Source organism: Urocitellus parryii, chromosome 8, assembly GCF_045843805.1.
Source record: "Urocitellus parryii isolate mUroPar1 chromosome 8, mUroPar1.hap1, whole genome shotgun sequence".
NCBI lineage: Eukaryota > Metazoa > Chordata > Mammalia > Rodentia > Sciuridae > Urocitellus > Urocitellus parryii.
In genome coordinates, this window is record NC_135538.1 from 10,977,349 (window position 1) to 10,988,207 (window position 10,859).

The 10,859-nt window shown below is 37.6% G+C and overlaps 1 non-coding gene across 1 annotated transcript; it reads right to left on the minus strand.

Moving 5' to 3' along the window:
• Nucleotides 1-9,988: 9,988 nt before the first annotated feature.
• On the minus strand, nucleotides 9,989-10,059 carry Trnap-ugg (transfer RNA proline (anticodon UGG)). The gene has a single exon. It is a non-coding gene; the product is annotated as a tRNA-Pro (tRNA).
• Nucleotides 10,060-10,859: the final 800 nt, after the last annotated feature.

Genomic DNA, 10,859 nt, shown 5'->3' on the forward strand with positions numbered 1-10,859 from the left:
TTGACTCTTCTAGGAGTTGAGAAACTCGGCACCGCCCTCTTGGCTCCTCTCCATGAATCTTTGAGGGTCCGTGGAAGGCCCTTTACAGAATTAGCAAAAGATTGGCTGAGTGTGGTACGGCTTGAGAGGGAACACTGAAGAGCCTATTTTTTTTAATATGATAGGAAAGTGCTGACTTGTTTTGCAATTAAAATTCTCTTCCCTTTAAGTATTTGTTTTGAGACTTAAAAATATTTTTAGAAAATGAACTATTCTAGTTTGAAATAATTTTCCCAAGTGGAGAGTTTTGTTTTTCTTAAATAAAAACACAGGAATACGTGGTTGTGGAGAATGTGGAATGTATGGTTCTGGTGGTTGAAGTACTTTAAGTGCTATTTTGATATTTCCATCAGTAGTGATGTATTGTTTGGGGTTTCAACCTATCGAAAGATGCACGGAAGAACTGTGTGTTCTCAGAAATAGCCAATTACTCAGGCCTTATTTCTATATTCAAATTGAAAAGAAATTCACTGGTTTATGTGTTTTTTTCCCCGATGGTCTTTTTACTACAAATGTGGGGGCAAAATGACCAGCTCTACGTATCTATCTATTGTTTCTTTTTCCTCTTTTCTAAAGCCAAAACCACGACCCAGTCTTGTTAATTGGAAAGTCAAAGGATCTAAAACTCAATTTTATAGGAATTAATATGTGGCTGGTAGGAAAGCAGAGAACTTGAACTTGGTCCTGTTTGAGAGCTCATAGGAATCACCAGAATGTGTAAGCAGAGGAACGATAAGATGAACACATGGGGAAATGCTGCCTTGGTCAACTTGTGCCCCTTTGTCCCTTCTGTTGATGGCTGCTTTTTTAATGGACAGGAGTTTTCCATTGATTGCTGACTGAGGGGCTGGAGCCAATGCAAACATTGTGCAGGCACAGCCCAGGAAGACAGCACCTCTGAACAGCTCTACCTGGGAAGAGTCTTTCCAGGTGCAACGCACAGTGTCTCCAGTTTGGAGTCAGGTATTTTGTGTTGAGTTTATGATGTGCTCAGTTCCCCCCCCCCCCCCCACCCAGGACAGCACATCTATTTCTATGATTACATGAGACATCCTTTTCAGGCTAATTCTGAGTTCTGCTGTGTATTACACAAACTGGCCTAGCTAAAACTTAGCCCTTGGAACCAAGGAGGACCGTGGTTTTCCTACATATAATGACACCTACCCAACAACTCATATTCACTTTAAAGGATTTGGGGATAGTTATTGAAATTGAGTCCCAGAGCAGCATCCCTCTCTCCTTAGCTAAGTTTTATGTCACATTTGTGACTTATTTCTACCCTCCTCATAATTTCTTCTAGCTTTGACAAACTATGCAAATTATATTTTATCAGCACATTTTACACTCTTGGGTTGTTAATAAATATACTGAAGGAAATTAACATCAGAGCATTAACTACAATCAGATTCTTAAGGCAGTGACTATTAACTTTGAGGTTGAGAAATGACTGTTGACTTCTGCTCTTTATTTTATGTTTTTTGACCAGTTCAAAAAATCCACCATGGGGTTTTACATTTTGCTTTATGAAATAACTTAGTTCCCCTAATAGTTCACTAAAATCCTTGGTAGGCCCAAAATTATTTTGTAGACTTATTTTTTTCTTTATCAATTTTTAAAAATAGACCTTGATAGAAAATTCACCAACCTAAGCAATCACAATCTTCCTAATACAAAAATGAGTACATCTTTATTTTGGGAACTTACTTCTCACAGGTGTGTTATAGGATCTAAGTTAGTATCCCTGCATTCCTAGACCCTCCCAATGTAGAAATTAAGGCAAGCACAGGCCTGTTTTGTGACCATCATCCAAGGGGGTAATTTAAGCCTTACTGAATCGTGAGCTAAGGAAGGAGAAAAGACAGTTATCAGACCCCACACTTTTCTCAAAGATCTTTAGAAATAAATGCAACCTAGGGTATTTAGACTGTTGGATATACTAGACTTTCAAAAAGGTTTCTGAAAAGCCTTGTCTACATAATTTCAAATTCTGCAGCATCAGGTCCATTTGTAAATCTCTACTCTCTGTCACTCTTTATGTAAAGACCCAAACCCAAACACAGGTCCCTGGATTTAGAAAAAGAAGTATTCAGGTTGGTAGCAATCTCCGTGTGGCTTTCTGACGAGTAATCACCTCTTTCTAGGCAGCAATGTGATTTCAAATTGGGGCCAAAAGACAATTCCAGTGAGAGATCAACCCAGGGACAGAGACCAAGTGTGGCCCACTGGTGCTGGTCAGCAGCAGGGCTGGGGAAATTGGTTAGGATGCGATAAGAAACCCCTTGGACCTGCTCTCAGAGCTTCCCTGGAGTCATTGTTCTCCCTGGATTCTGAGTGAACTGGGTACAGTGTCTCTGGTCAGTCCTTGTTTAAGGCATGCCAAGAGAACCCCCCCATTCTGACTCCCATTCTCTCCAGTCAGAGGAACCCCCACAGTCCCGGTAAGAGCAGCTGCCCTCTTGTCTGCTGTGTGTGTGGGGGTCCTAGATCCTTACCTGGTTTTACTAGAGAACATTCATGAACTGATGTGTGTGCCTTTTCTCAAGGCCTACAGGTTTGGGACCCTCTGTGACTGACTGTGGACCTCCATCCCCAGCAGCTGGGATGGCAATGATGACACCTTGTCCACCCATCAGTCTTTACTTCTTCCGAGCTAATAACCCTCCTTGTGAGACTGCAGTGGTAGGCCCGGGACTTTCCCTGAGGCAAGTCTATGGGAGTAATTAATTTTACTTTATTGAGGTAAGAAAAGAAAGCAAGGCTAGGAGAATTATGGGATCTACTCCACAAATCACTGCAGAAACATAGTGAGGAGTAGCACTCTGTCCTCTCCGTCGAGTCTTAGGAGCCTACCACGGGTCGCCCTGGGCTTCCCTCTGAAGGATTTGTGGTGACTGTCCCTTGGCAGCTCTAGAACTGTGATGATCCAACATGATTGGCAGGGTAACGGGGCTTCAGAGGGATTACTAAGAGCCAGGGAGACCCTCAGTAGGATCTGCACAAGTCTCATTTCTGGAAAGTCGGCACTGAGGCCCTAGAACCTATTTGATTTCTTTTCCTTTATGTGCAACTTCCATCACAAAGATCTCTTTGGAGGTTCTCATCTGAACTGTAACAATTCTGCTCTCCCTTATGACTATCAGAGCCTTCTGCACGTTCACTTTTAATAATCAGATATGCTCTTAGGGACTTGGGGATGCATATCAGAGATGAAGAATTGTTGCTGCTTTGGCTTCCAGATCCCTAAATAGACAGGCTGGCCTCCCTCCTTCACTCTCTCTTCCCACCCCTCCCTCTTTATATCTCTCTAAGTGAGAAACTAAATGGACATCGATTCAATATACACTGTTAATAAGTACATCAAAATAATTCAAATGATGACAAGCCTTGCAAATTGTCAGCCCTTTATTATGTCAGTCTTGTTAGGTAAGGTTAGGAATGCCAGAGATGATTTCTAGCATGTAGTAGATAATACATATTTGTGAAATTAATTGAAAATGCTCAGTTTTGATTGATTAATATGTATATTTGGAAGTTTCTGGTTTTTGTTGCTGTTGTTATTGTTCATTCTATATACATCCTTATTCCTAAATCATCAGATTTGTAGATCAAGGGAAGCTTCATTTTTAAATTTTATGGACACAATACCTTTATTTATTTATAAGTGGTACTGAGGATCAAACCCAGTGCCTCACACATGCAAGGCCAGTGCTCTACCACTGAGCTACCTCCCCAGTTCTGGAAGCATTCTCTCTTGATCTGTGTTGTTGGTGGGAGTGAATGGCTGCCACAGTAGACACCGGGGACTTATTGGCTCAAAAGTCTGTGAAGTCTATGTTATTATTCATGTTTTAAAGATAACAAAGTGTGGTCAGAAACCACTTGAGAAATTATAGATAAGAGGCCATGGAAATGTGATTCAAGTCTAAATTGGTATCATCCCAGGGTCCCTTCTCCTCCAACTTGGTGGCCATCCCTCTGCTGGTCTAACCCCAACATTTCACGTATATGTATGCATATCCATAAGGGTGGTGATGCCAATGGTGGGAACAGGGAGGAAGTTAAGAGAGGAAGTCAAGGAGAGGAGAGGACAGTTCTTTCTTCCCCATTTTGATTCTATGTTTTTTCCCACCACCTGCAGGAGTTGATTATAGGACCTACATGGCATTTCCTGTGTTGTCATCTACATCAGACTCTCAACCAATTGCCGTAGAGATTTCTTTAGCATTTGTTAGTATTCTCCATGTGGATATACTGGAGCACCTTATTTTGAATGATGAGTGAGTAGACATGTAAGGAATAATATATATCTAGTTTCAGTTCTTCTACCCATTTATCATAGGGTACTTAGCTCAAGCATATGCATAGATTTATACGTTTGCTTTAGAAAGTGTTGCTTTAATGGTATTCATCTCCCTGTGGTTATAACAAGATCTGTCCTGTCACATCTTTCTGTGCCATTGCTTTTAGATTGTATTTGTTCTGTTTGAAATATTCTAAAAATGTTCAGACAAACTTACCAGGGTTGCAATGCTATTTCTGCCTCTTATTTATTTATTTGTTTATATAGCTTATGCTGTCACTCTTTTTCTCAAGAGGAAGGTACAGTGTAAAGTATGTGACAAGATGGGGTGGGGGAGGAACACTTAGCCTCTGTAAAGTTTCAGTTCAGGAGGAAGGAGAATTGCTTTAATTAATGTGTCTCCTAGGAAATCTGAGCTGGAGTGGGACAATCTCATCACAATCAGAACTGTCCCCTACCTAATTAGTGAAATATGAAAGCAGAATTGCTTAAGTCAACTAAGCTCACATTCATAATCAAATGTGCACCCCAAATTTGCATGCATTCTGAACCAGTCTTTTTGTTCTTAATTTATTCTGGGGTCTGGGGGTGAAAATTATTTCAAAAAGAATTGCCCTCCCCAAGAAATTTGCGAGCAGTCCTCATGCCACATTAGTTAGCTGAGCAAATTTGTGCTCTTTGGGGTCTTATCTTTTCCTCAACATCAATCCAAAATGCTTTCATCAAAATCCTTTTGTTTATTTTCTTAGTTTAATCTTTAAAGCAAGAGCTAGGATCTCATAAATTTAGAAATTTTTTAACATACAAATCTGACATAAGAAGACATAAATAATTTTTATTCATGATTTTTTTGCCCTTTGACATAATTTATTATTCACGATAGAAATCTGTAGTTTGAGTACAGTCTGAGCATGTTCTCAATGTTCACACACTGTTGTTTTGGTTAGAAAGACAGATATCTCATGATAGTGGAGTCCTCTGAGATTTTGAATTGAATGACTTTCTTCCACAACATAGAGATGCTCAAAGTGTGTCAAATTGTAATTTCACAGTGCTTCTGGTTTTAGAAGCAAAAATCATCAAAACAGACAAAAATAAAAAGTGCAATAGAAATAAAAATAGTAATGTAATTTTATGTAATAACTTATAAAGTATACTTTAAGACCTAATGTGAATATATTATATCACAAAACAAGACTTAATAAGGCTAAATAAAGTTAATAAGATTGAAAATCATATGAAGCTTCTTTTGCTCCCAATGTTAGGAAACTAAAAATCAGTAACAAGGGGGTAATTGGGAAATTCACAAATATATGGAACTTAAACAATGTATGTCTTTTACAACCAATGAGTCAGAGAAGAAATCCAAAGGAAAATCAAAATACATCTTGAGACAAATAAAAATGGAAATACAATATGCAAAAACTTACAGGATATAGCATAAGCAGTTCATAGAGGGAACTTAACAGTGATAAGTTATGTACATTAAGAAAAAAGAAAGATCTCAAATGAACCAACTAATAATATACTTCAAGTAAGTAGAAAAAGAGGAACTAAGCCCAAATCAAGCAGAAGGAAGGAAATAATAAATATTAGAGCAGATGAAAATGATATGAAGACAAGAAATAAAAAGAAGAAATTAGCAAAACTAAGGGTTGGCTTTTGCAAAGCAAAACAAAATTGATAAAATCGCAGCTACACTAAGAAAAGGAGAAGACTAAAATCAGAAATGAAAGAAGAGACATTACAATTGATTACACAGAATTACAAAGAATCATAAAACTGCTATGAACAGCTATAAGCCAACAAATTAGATGACCTAGAAGAAATATATGAGTTTCTGGAAAAGTATAACTTTCCAAGACTTAATAATGAAGAAATAGAAAATCAGAACAGACCAGTAATGAGTAAGAAGATGGAACTGGCAATCAAAAACCTCCCAATAATGGAAAGCCCAGTATCAGGTGGCTTCATGGGTAAATTCTGCTAAACATTTAAAGAAGAATCAACACCATTCCTTTAAACTCTGAAAAAGATAATGAAAAGTAGATAACATTTCCAAACTCATTTTATAAGGCCAGATTTACCCATTTAAGATCAGAGAAGGATATCAGGAGAAAAGAAAATTAAGAGTCCAAATCCTTAATGAACATAGATACAAAAATCTTTAATGAAATGCTAGAAAACTGAATTCAATAGCACATTAAAAGTATCATATGCACTGATCAAGTTGGATTTATCTCTGGGATACAAAGATAGCTTAACATAAGAAAATTAATAAATGTGATATGCCATATTAATAGGATGAACAATAAAATTCATGTATCTCAATAGATAGAAAAAAGCATTTGATTGAACTCATTAACCTTTATCACAAAAATTTTTAATGAAGAACGTGTAGAAGGAATGTACTTCAACATAACAGGGCAATATATGACCAGCCCACAGCTAACACTATACACAACAGTGAAAAGCTAAAGTTTTCCTCTAAGATCAGGAACAAGGGAAGAAGGTTGCCCACTTTTACCACTTCTATTTAACATAGTACAAAAAGTCCTAACAATTAGGCAAGAAAAAGAAATAAAAGGCATTCACATAGACAGGAAATAGTTAACTTGTTTCTGTTTGTAGATCATATGATCTAATGTTTAGAAAACACTAAAACCTCTATAAAAAATCTCTTAGAACAAATAAACTAATTTAGTAAAGTTGCAGGATAAAAAATTAGCCATGTTTCTATCACTAACAACAAACTATCCCCAAAAGAACTTAATAACATGGTCTCATTTCCAATAGTATCAAAAAGAGTAAAATATGTAGCAATAAATTTAATCAAGGAGATAAAATAGTTGTACACTGAAAACTATAATATTGATGAAAAGAATTAGAAAAAGACACAAGTAAATGGAAAGATATCCCATTTTTAAGGGTTGGAAGGATTGATATTGTTTAAATATCCATACTACCCAAAGTAATTTGCAGATTAAATGGTGTCACTATTGCAATTCCAATAACATATTCATGGGAATAGGAAAAAAAATCCTAAAATTCATATATGACCAAAAGCTAACTTTGACTATCCTTAATTGTCAAAGTAACTTTGAGAGAGAAGAACCAAGTGGGAGAAGCCAGGCTTCCTGATTACATACTATGTTTCAAAGCTATTGTAATTAACACTGTTCCAGTACTGGTATAAAAACAGACACATGAACCAATAGACCAAAATACAGCACAGAGCCCAGAAATACACATATGTGGTCAAATAGTCTTTGAGAAGGGTGCCAAGAATACACAACAGAGAAAGGACAATCTCTTCAAAGGGAAAACTGGATATCCACAAGGAAAAAATGAAATTGGATTTTTATATTGTACTATACACAAAAATGAACTCAAAATGGATGAAAGATTTACATGTAAGACCTGAAACTATAGACCTCTTAGACGAAAAGATAGGAACAAAGATTCCTGACATTGGTCTTGGCAATGATGTTTTTGATATGACACTAAGACCACAGACAACAAAAGTAAAGATTTTTTAAAAATGTATCTAACTGAAAAACTTCTGCACAGCAAAAGAAATAATAAAATGAAAAAGCAACCTATGGAATGGGAGAAAAAAATCACAAACCACATCCGGTGTCTGATGGGGGTTAATATCCAAATATATGTTAAAGAAATCTCAAAAATATTAAGAACAAATAATTAATTTAAAAACAGGCAAAAGTTCTGAACGGACATTTCTCAAAAGAAGACATATAATGCACCAACAAAGCAAAAAAGAAAGGAGACACATAAATAGCCTACAAGTAATACCCACCAACACTAATTATCAGGGAAATGCAAATCAAAACTGTTAGAGTCTGTAAACAAGTCTGGATGGCCCCTGGCATTTTGCCAGAGGGAGTGGTTTGTGAAGTAACACCAGCGAGCCATTAAGTGTGGAGATTCCTTATTGGTTGACTGCTGTATCTAGTTTATGTTAATTAGATAAGCTGTGTGGAATGTATATATACACCTCTTGTCCTACAATAAAGGGCTCCTACTCCTGCTGTATCAAGGTACACAAGTTACTCATCACCCCCCGGCTATTTTGCTGTAGCTGGACTGCAACACAAAACCACAATAAAAATCACTTCACACATTGGGGTGGCTATGATCAAAAAAGCAAGAGATGACAAGCTCTATCCAGAATATGGAGAAAAAGAAACCTGTGTACCCTTGGTAGGAGTGAGAAATGGTGTAGCATCTATGGAAAACAGAAAGAAGGTTACTTACCCTATTAAACGTGGAACTGCAATATGACCCAGCAATCCCACCTCTGGGCGTGTATCCAGAGGAAGTGAAATCAGTATCTCCAAGAGCTATCTGCAATTTTCTACCTTCATTTCAGCATGTTCACGATCACCAAATTATGGAAATGAGGAACGTGTCCATCGACAGATGAATGGATGAAGAAAAGTGGTATCTAGATATAATCCAATCTATTCAACCATAAAAAGAAAAGAAAATCCCATCGTGCTAAGGGAAACGAGGCAGGCACAGAAGGACAAAGACTGTATTATGTCACTTTTACAGAATATAGAATGTACAGTAATGGGACTTACAGAAGCAGCAGAGTAGAATGGTGGTTACCAGGGAATGGGGATGGGAAATAGATGTCAGACGAAGAATACAAACTTTTGGGTATAAGATGAATAGGTTCTGGGATTCGCAATATGGCGATTCTTGTTAAAAATATTATATTGTCTACTTGAAATTTACTAAGGAAGCAGATCTGAGGTATTCCCACCACACAAAATGTTGGAACCCATGTAAGCTGAAATCCAAGTCTTGGACCTCCTGATATTCACTTCTGGTTGGACTGGAGGGGCTCAGACAGTGACGGAACAGCATGATGTCTCAGTCAGGGGCAATAAGTTTGTAAGTCAGAACCACGCTGAGAAAGAGGCATGGGGAACGAGGGGCTGCTATTTTATGAAGGGAGATCAGAGATACCTGAGAAGACCCCTATTAAACAGAGTTAGAGTCACATTCATAGATGCTTGGTTTACCAATTGGAGGCACCTATGTTCAGTAGCACCTGTCACTCTACCAGGGTAAACAAACAGCCACCCTCTCCATTCTTACCAAAGGGGCAGCTAGTTGCCTCTTCTACATTGAATCTGAGGTCATCTCCCTATGCTGGAGATCCATGAAGTTTCCCAGACTCTGTCCCCTCCAGCACACATCACAGCTTTCAGAGGAGTCTGATGGAATCACAACTCACGCCTTTGGCCCTGGAGTTGATCAGAGTTCATGTAAAACATTGTTCACTGTTGAATTCCAGATTTGAAATTCCTGGTAAACTTCTACTTCCCATGGGGTTTCCTATTCTATTGAATCTTACACATTATTTCATGTGTTTTTCTGTAAACTTTTCATGAATTAATCACTAAACCATCCACACAACTGTGAACTCTTCTCAAAACCTCAATCTGTTTCAGAAAGTCTTCCTGTCTCTCTGGACTGAGGGTTCCCTGGGTCTGGTATGTGGCTGTCCTTTTGAGTCTTCCTTGAACATGTTGTCTGGAAATTCCTGGTACCTCTGTTGATCACTCACTGAATCTCACCAGTGTCCTCCTTTCTTTCTTTTTTTGGGGGTGGTGGTGGTGGTGCTGCTGGGGTTTGAACCCAGGGCCTTGTACATCCAAGGCAAGCACTCTACCAACTGAGCTATATCCCCAGCCCTTTGTTTTACTTCTTGTTTGGTAAAGCACAAGTTCTAGGAACACACTAAGACCCTACTAATAAATTTGTATCATCTAAAACTCCGTTTATGCTACACTCCTCTTGATGGGTATTTTGGGTAAATTAGAATTCTACATCAGGAATACTTTCTCATAGACGTTTGACGGAAGATCTTTAAGGTCTTCCAGCGGTCTCTTTACATTCCAGGTGCCTTTTCCTGGTCTGTTTTTATTTTGTTCCCTCCTCCCTACCAAATCGCTAAGATTTCTTTTCAAAATGATTTTAAAATATATGAATTAGTGGGGCTATTTTAAATTTAGTGGAATGGACACTGATGGTATTTCTAAAGGGAGAAATGAATACCAAGATCTTTTATGATGTCTTCCCTAATTTTTCTTTATTCTTTCTTTCTAAAATTTCTAATATTTAGATTGTTGGACTTCTAATTTTATATCTCTTCATGTTGGTAATTTCCTTGTCTTTTTGTCTTACTTTTTGTGAGATTTTCTTAGCTAATTTTTCATACTTCTAATTGATATGTTTTCTAATTTTCTAACATCATAATTTGACATCACATGCATTTTTCTTACTCACTGAATAATAATTTCAGAGCTTCCCATTCTTATTTGATGGGTGAAGATCTTATCTTGGTAAGAATATTTCTGGAAGATTTTCCCTCTTCCTCTCTGGAGTCATTATGTCTTTATGTCCAGACCCTCTCAGCTTGTTTGGCTTTGTGTCTGTCTTTCTTTCCTGTTGTAGCTTCCTTCAAATGTGAGGTGATCCTGTGTGT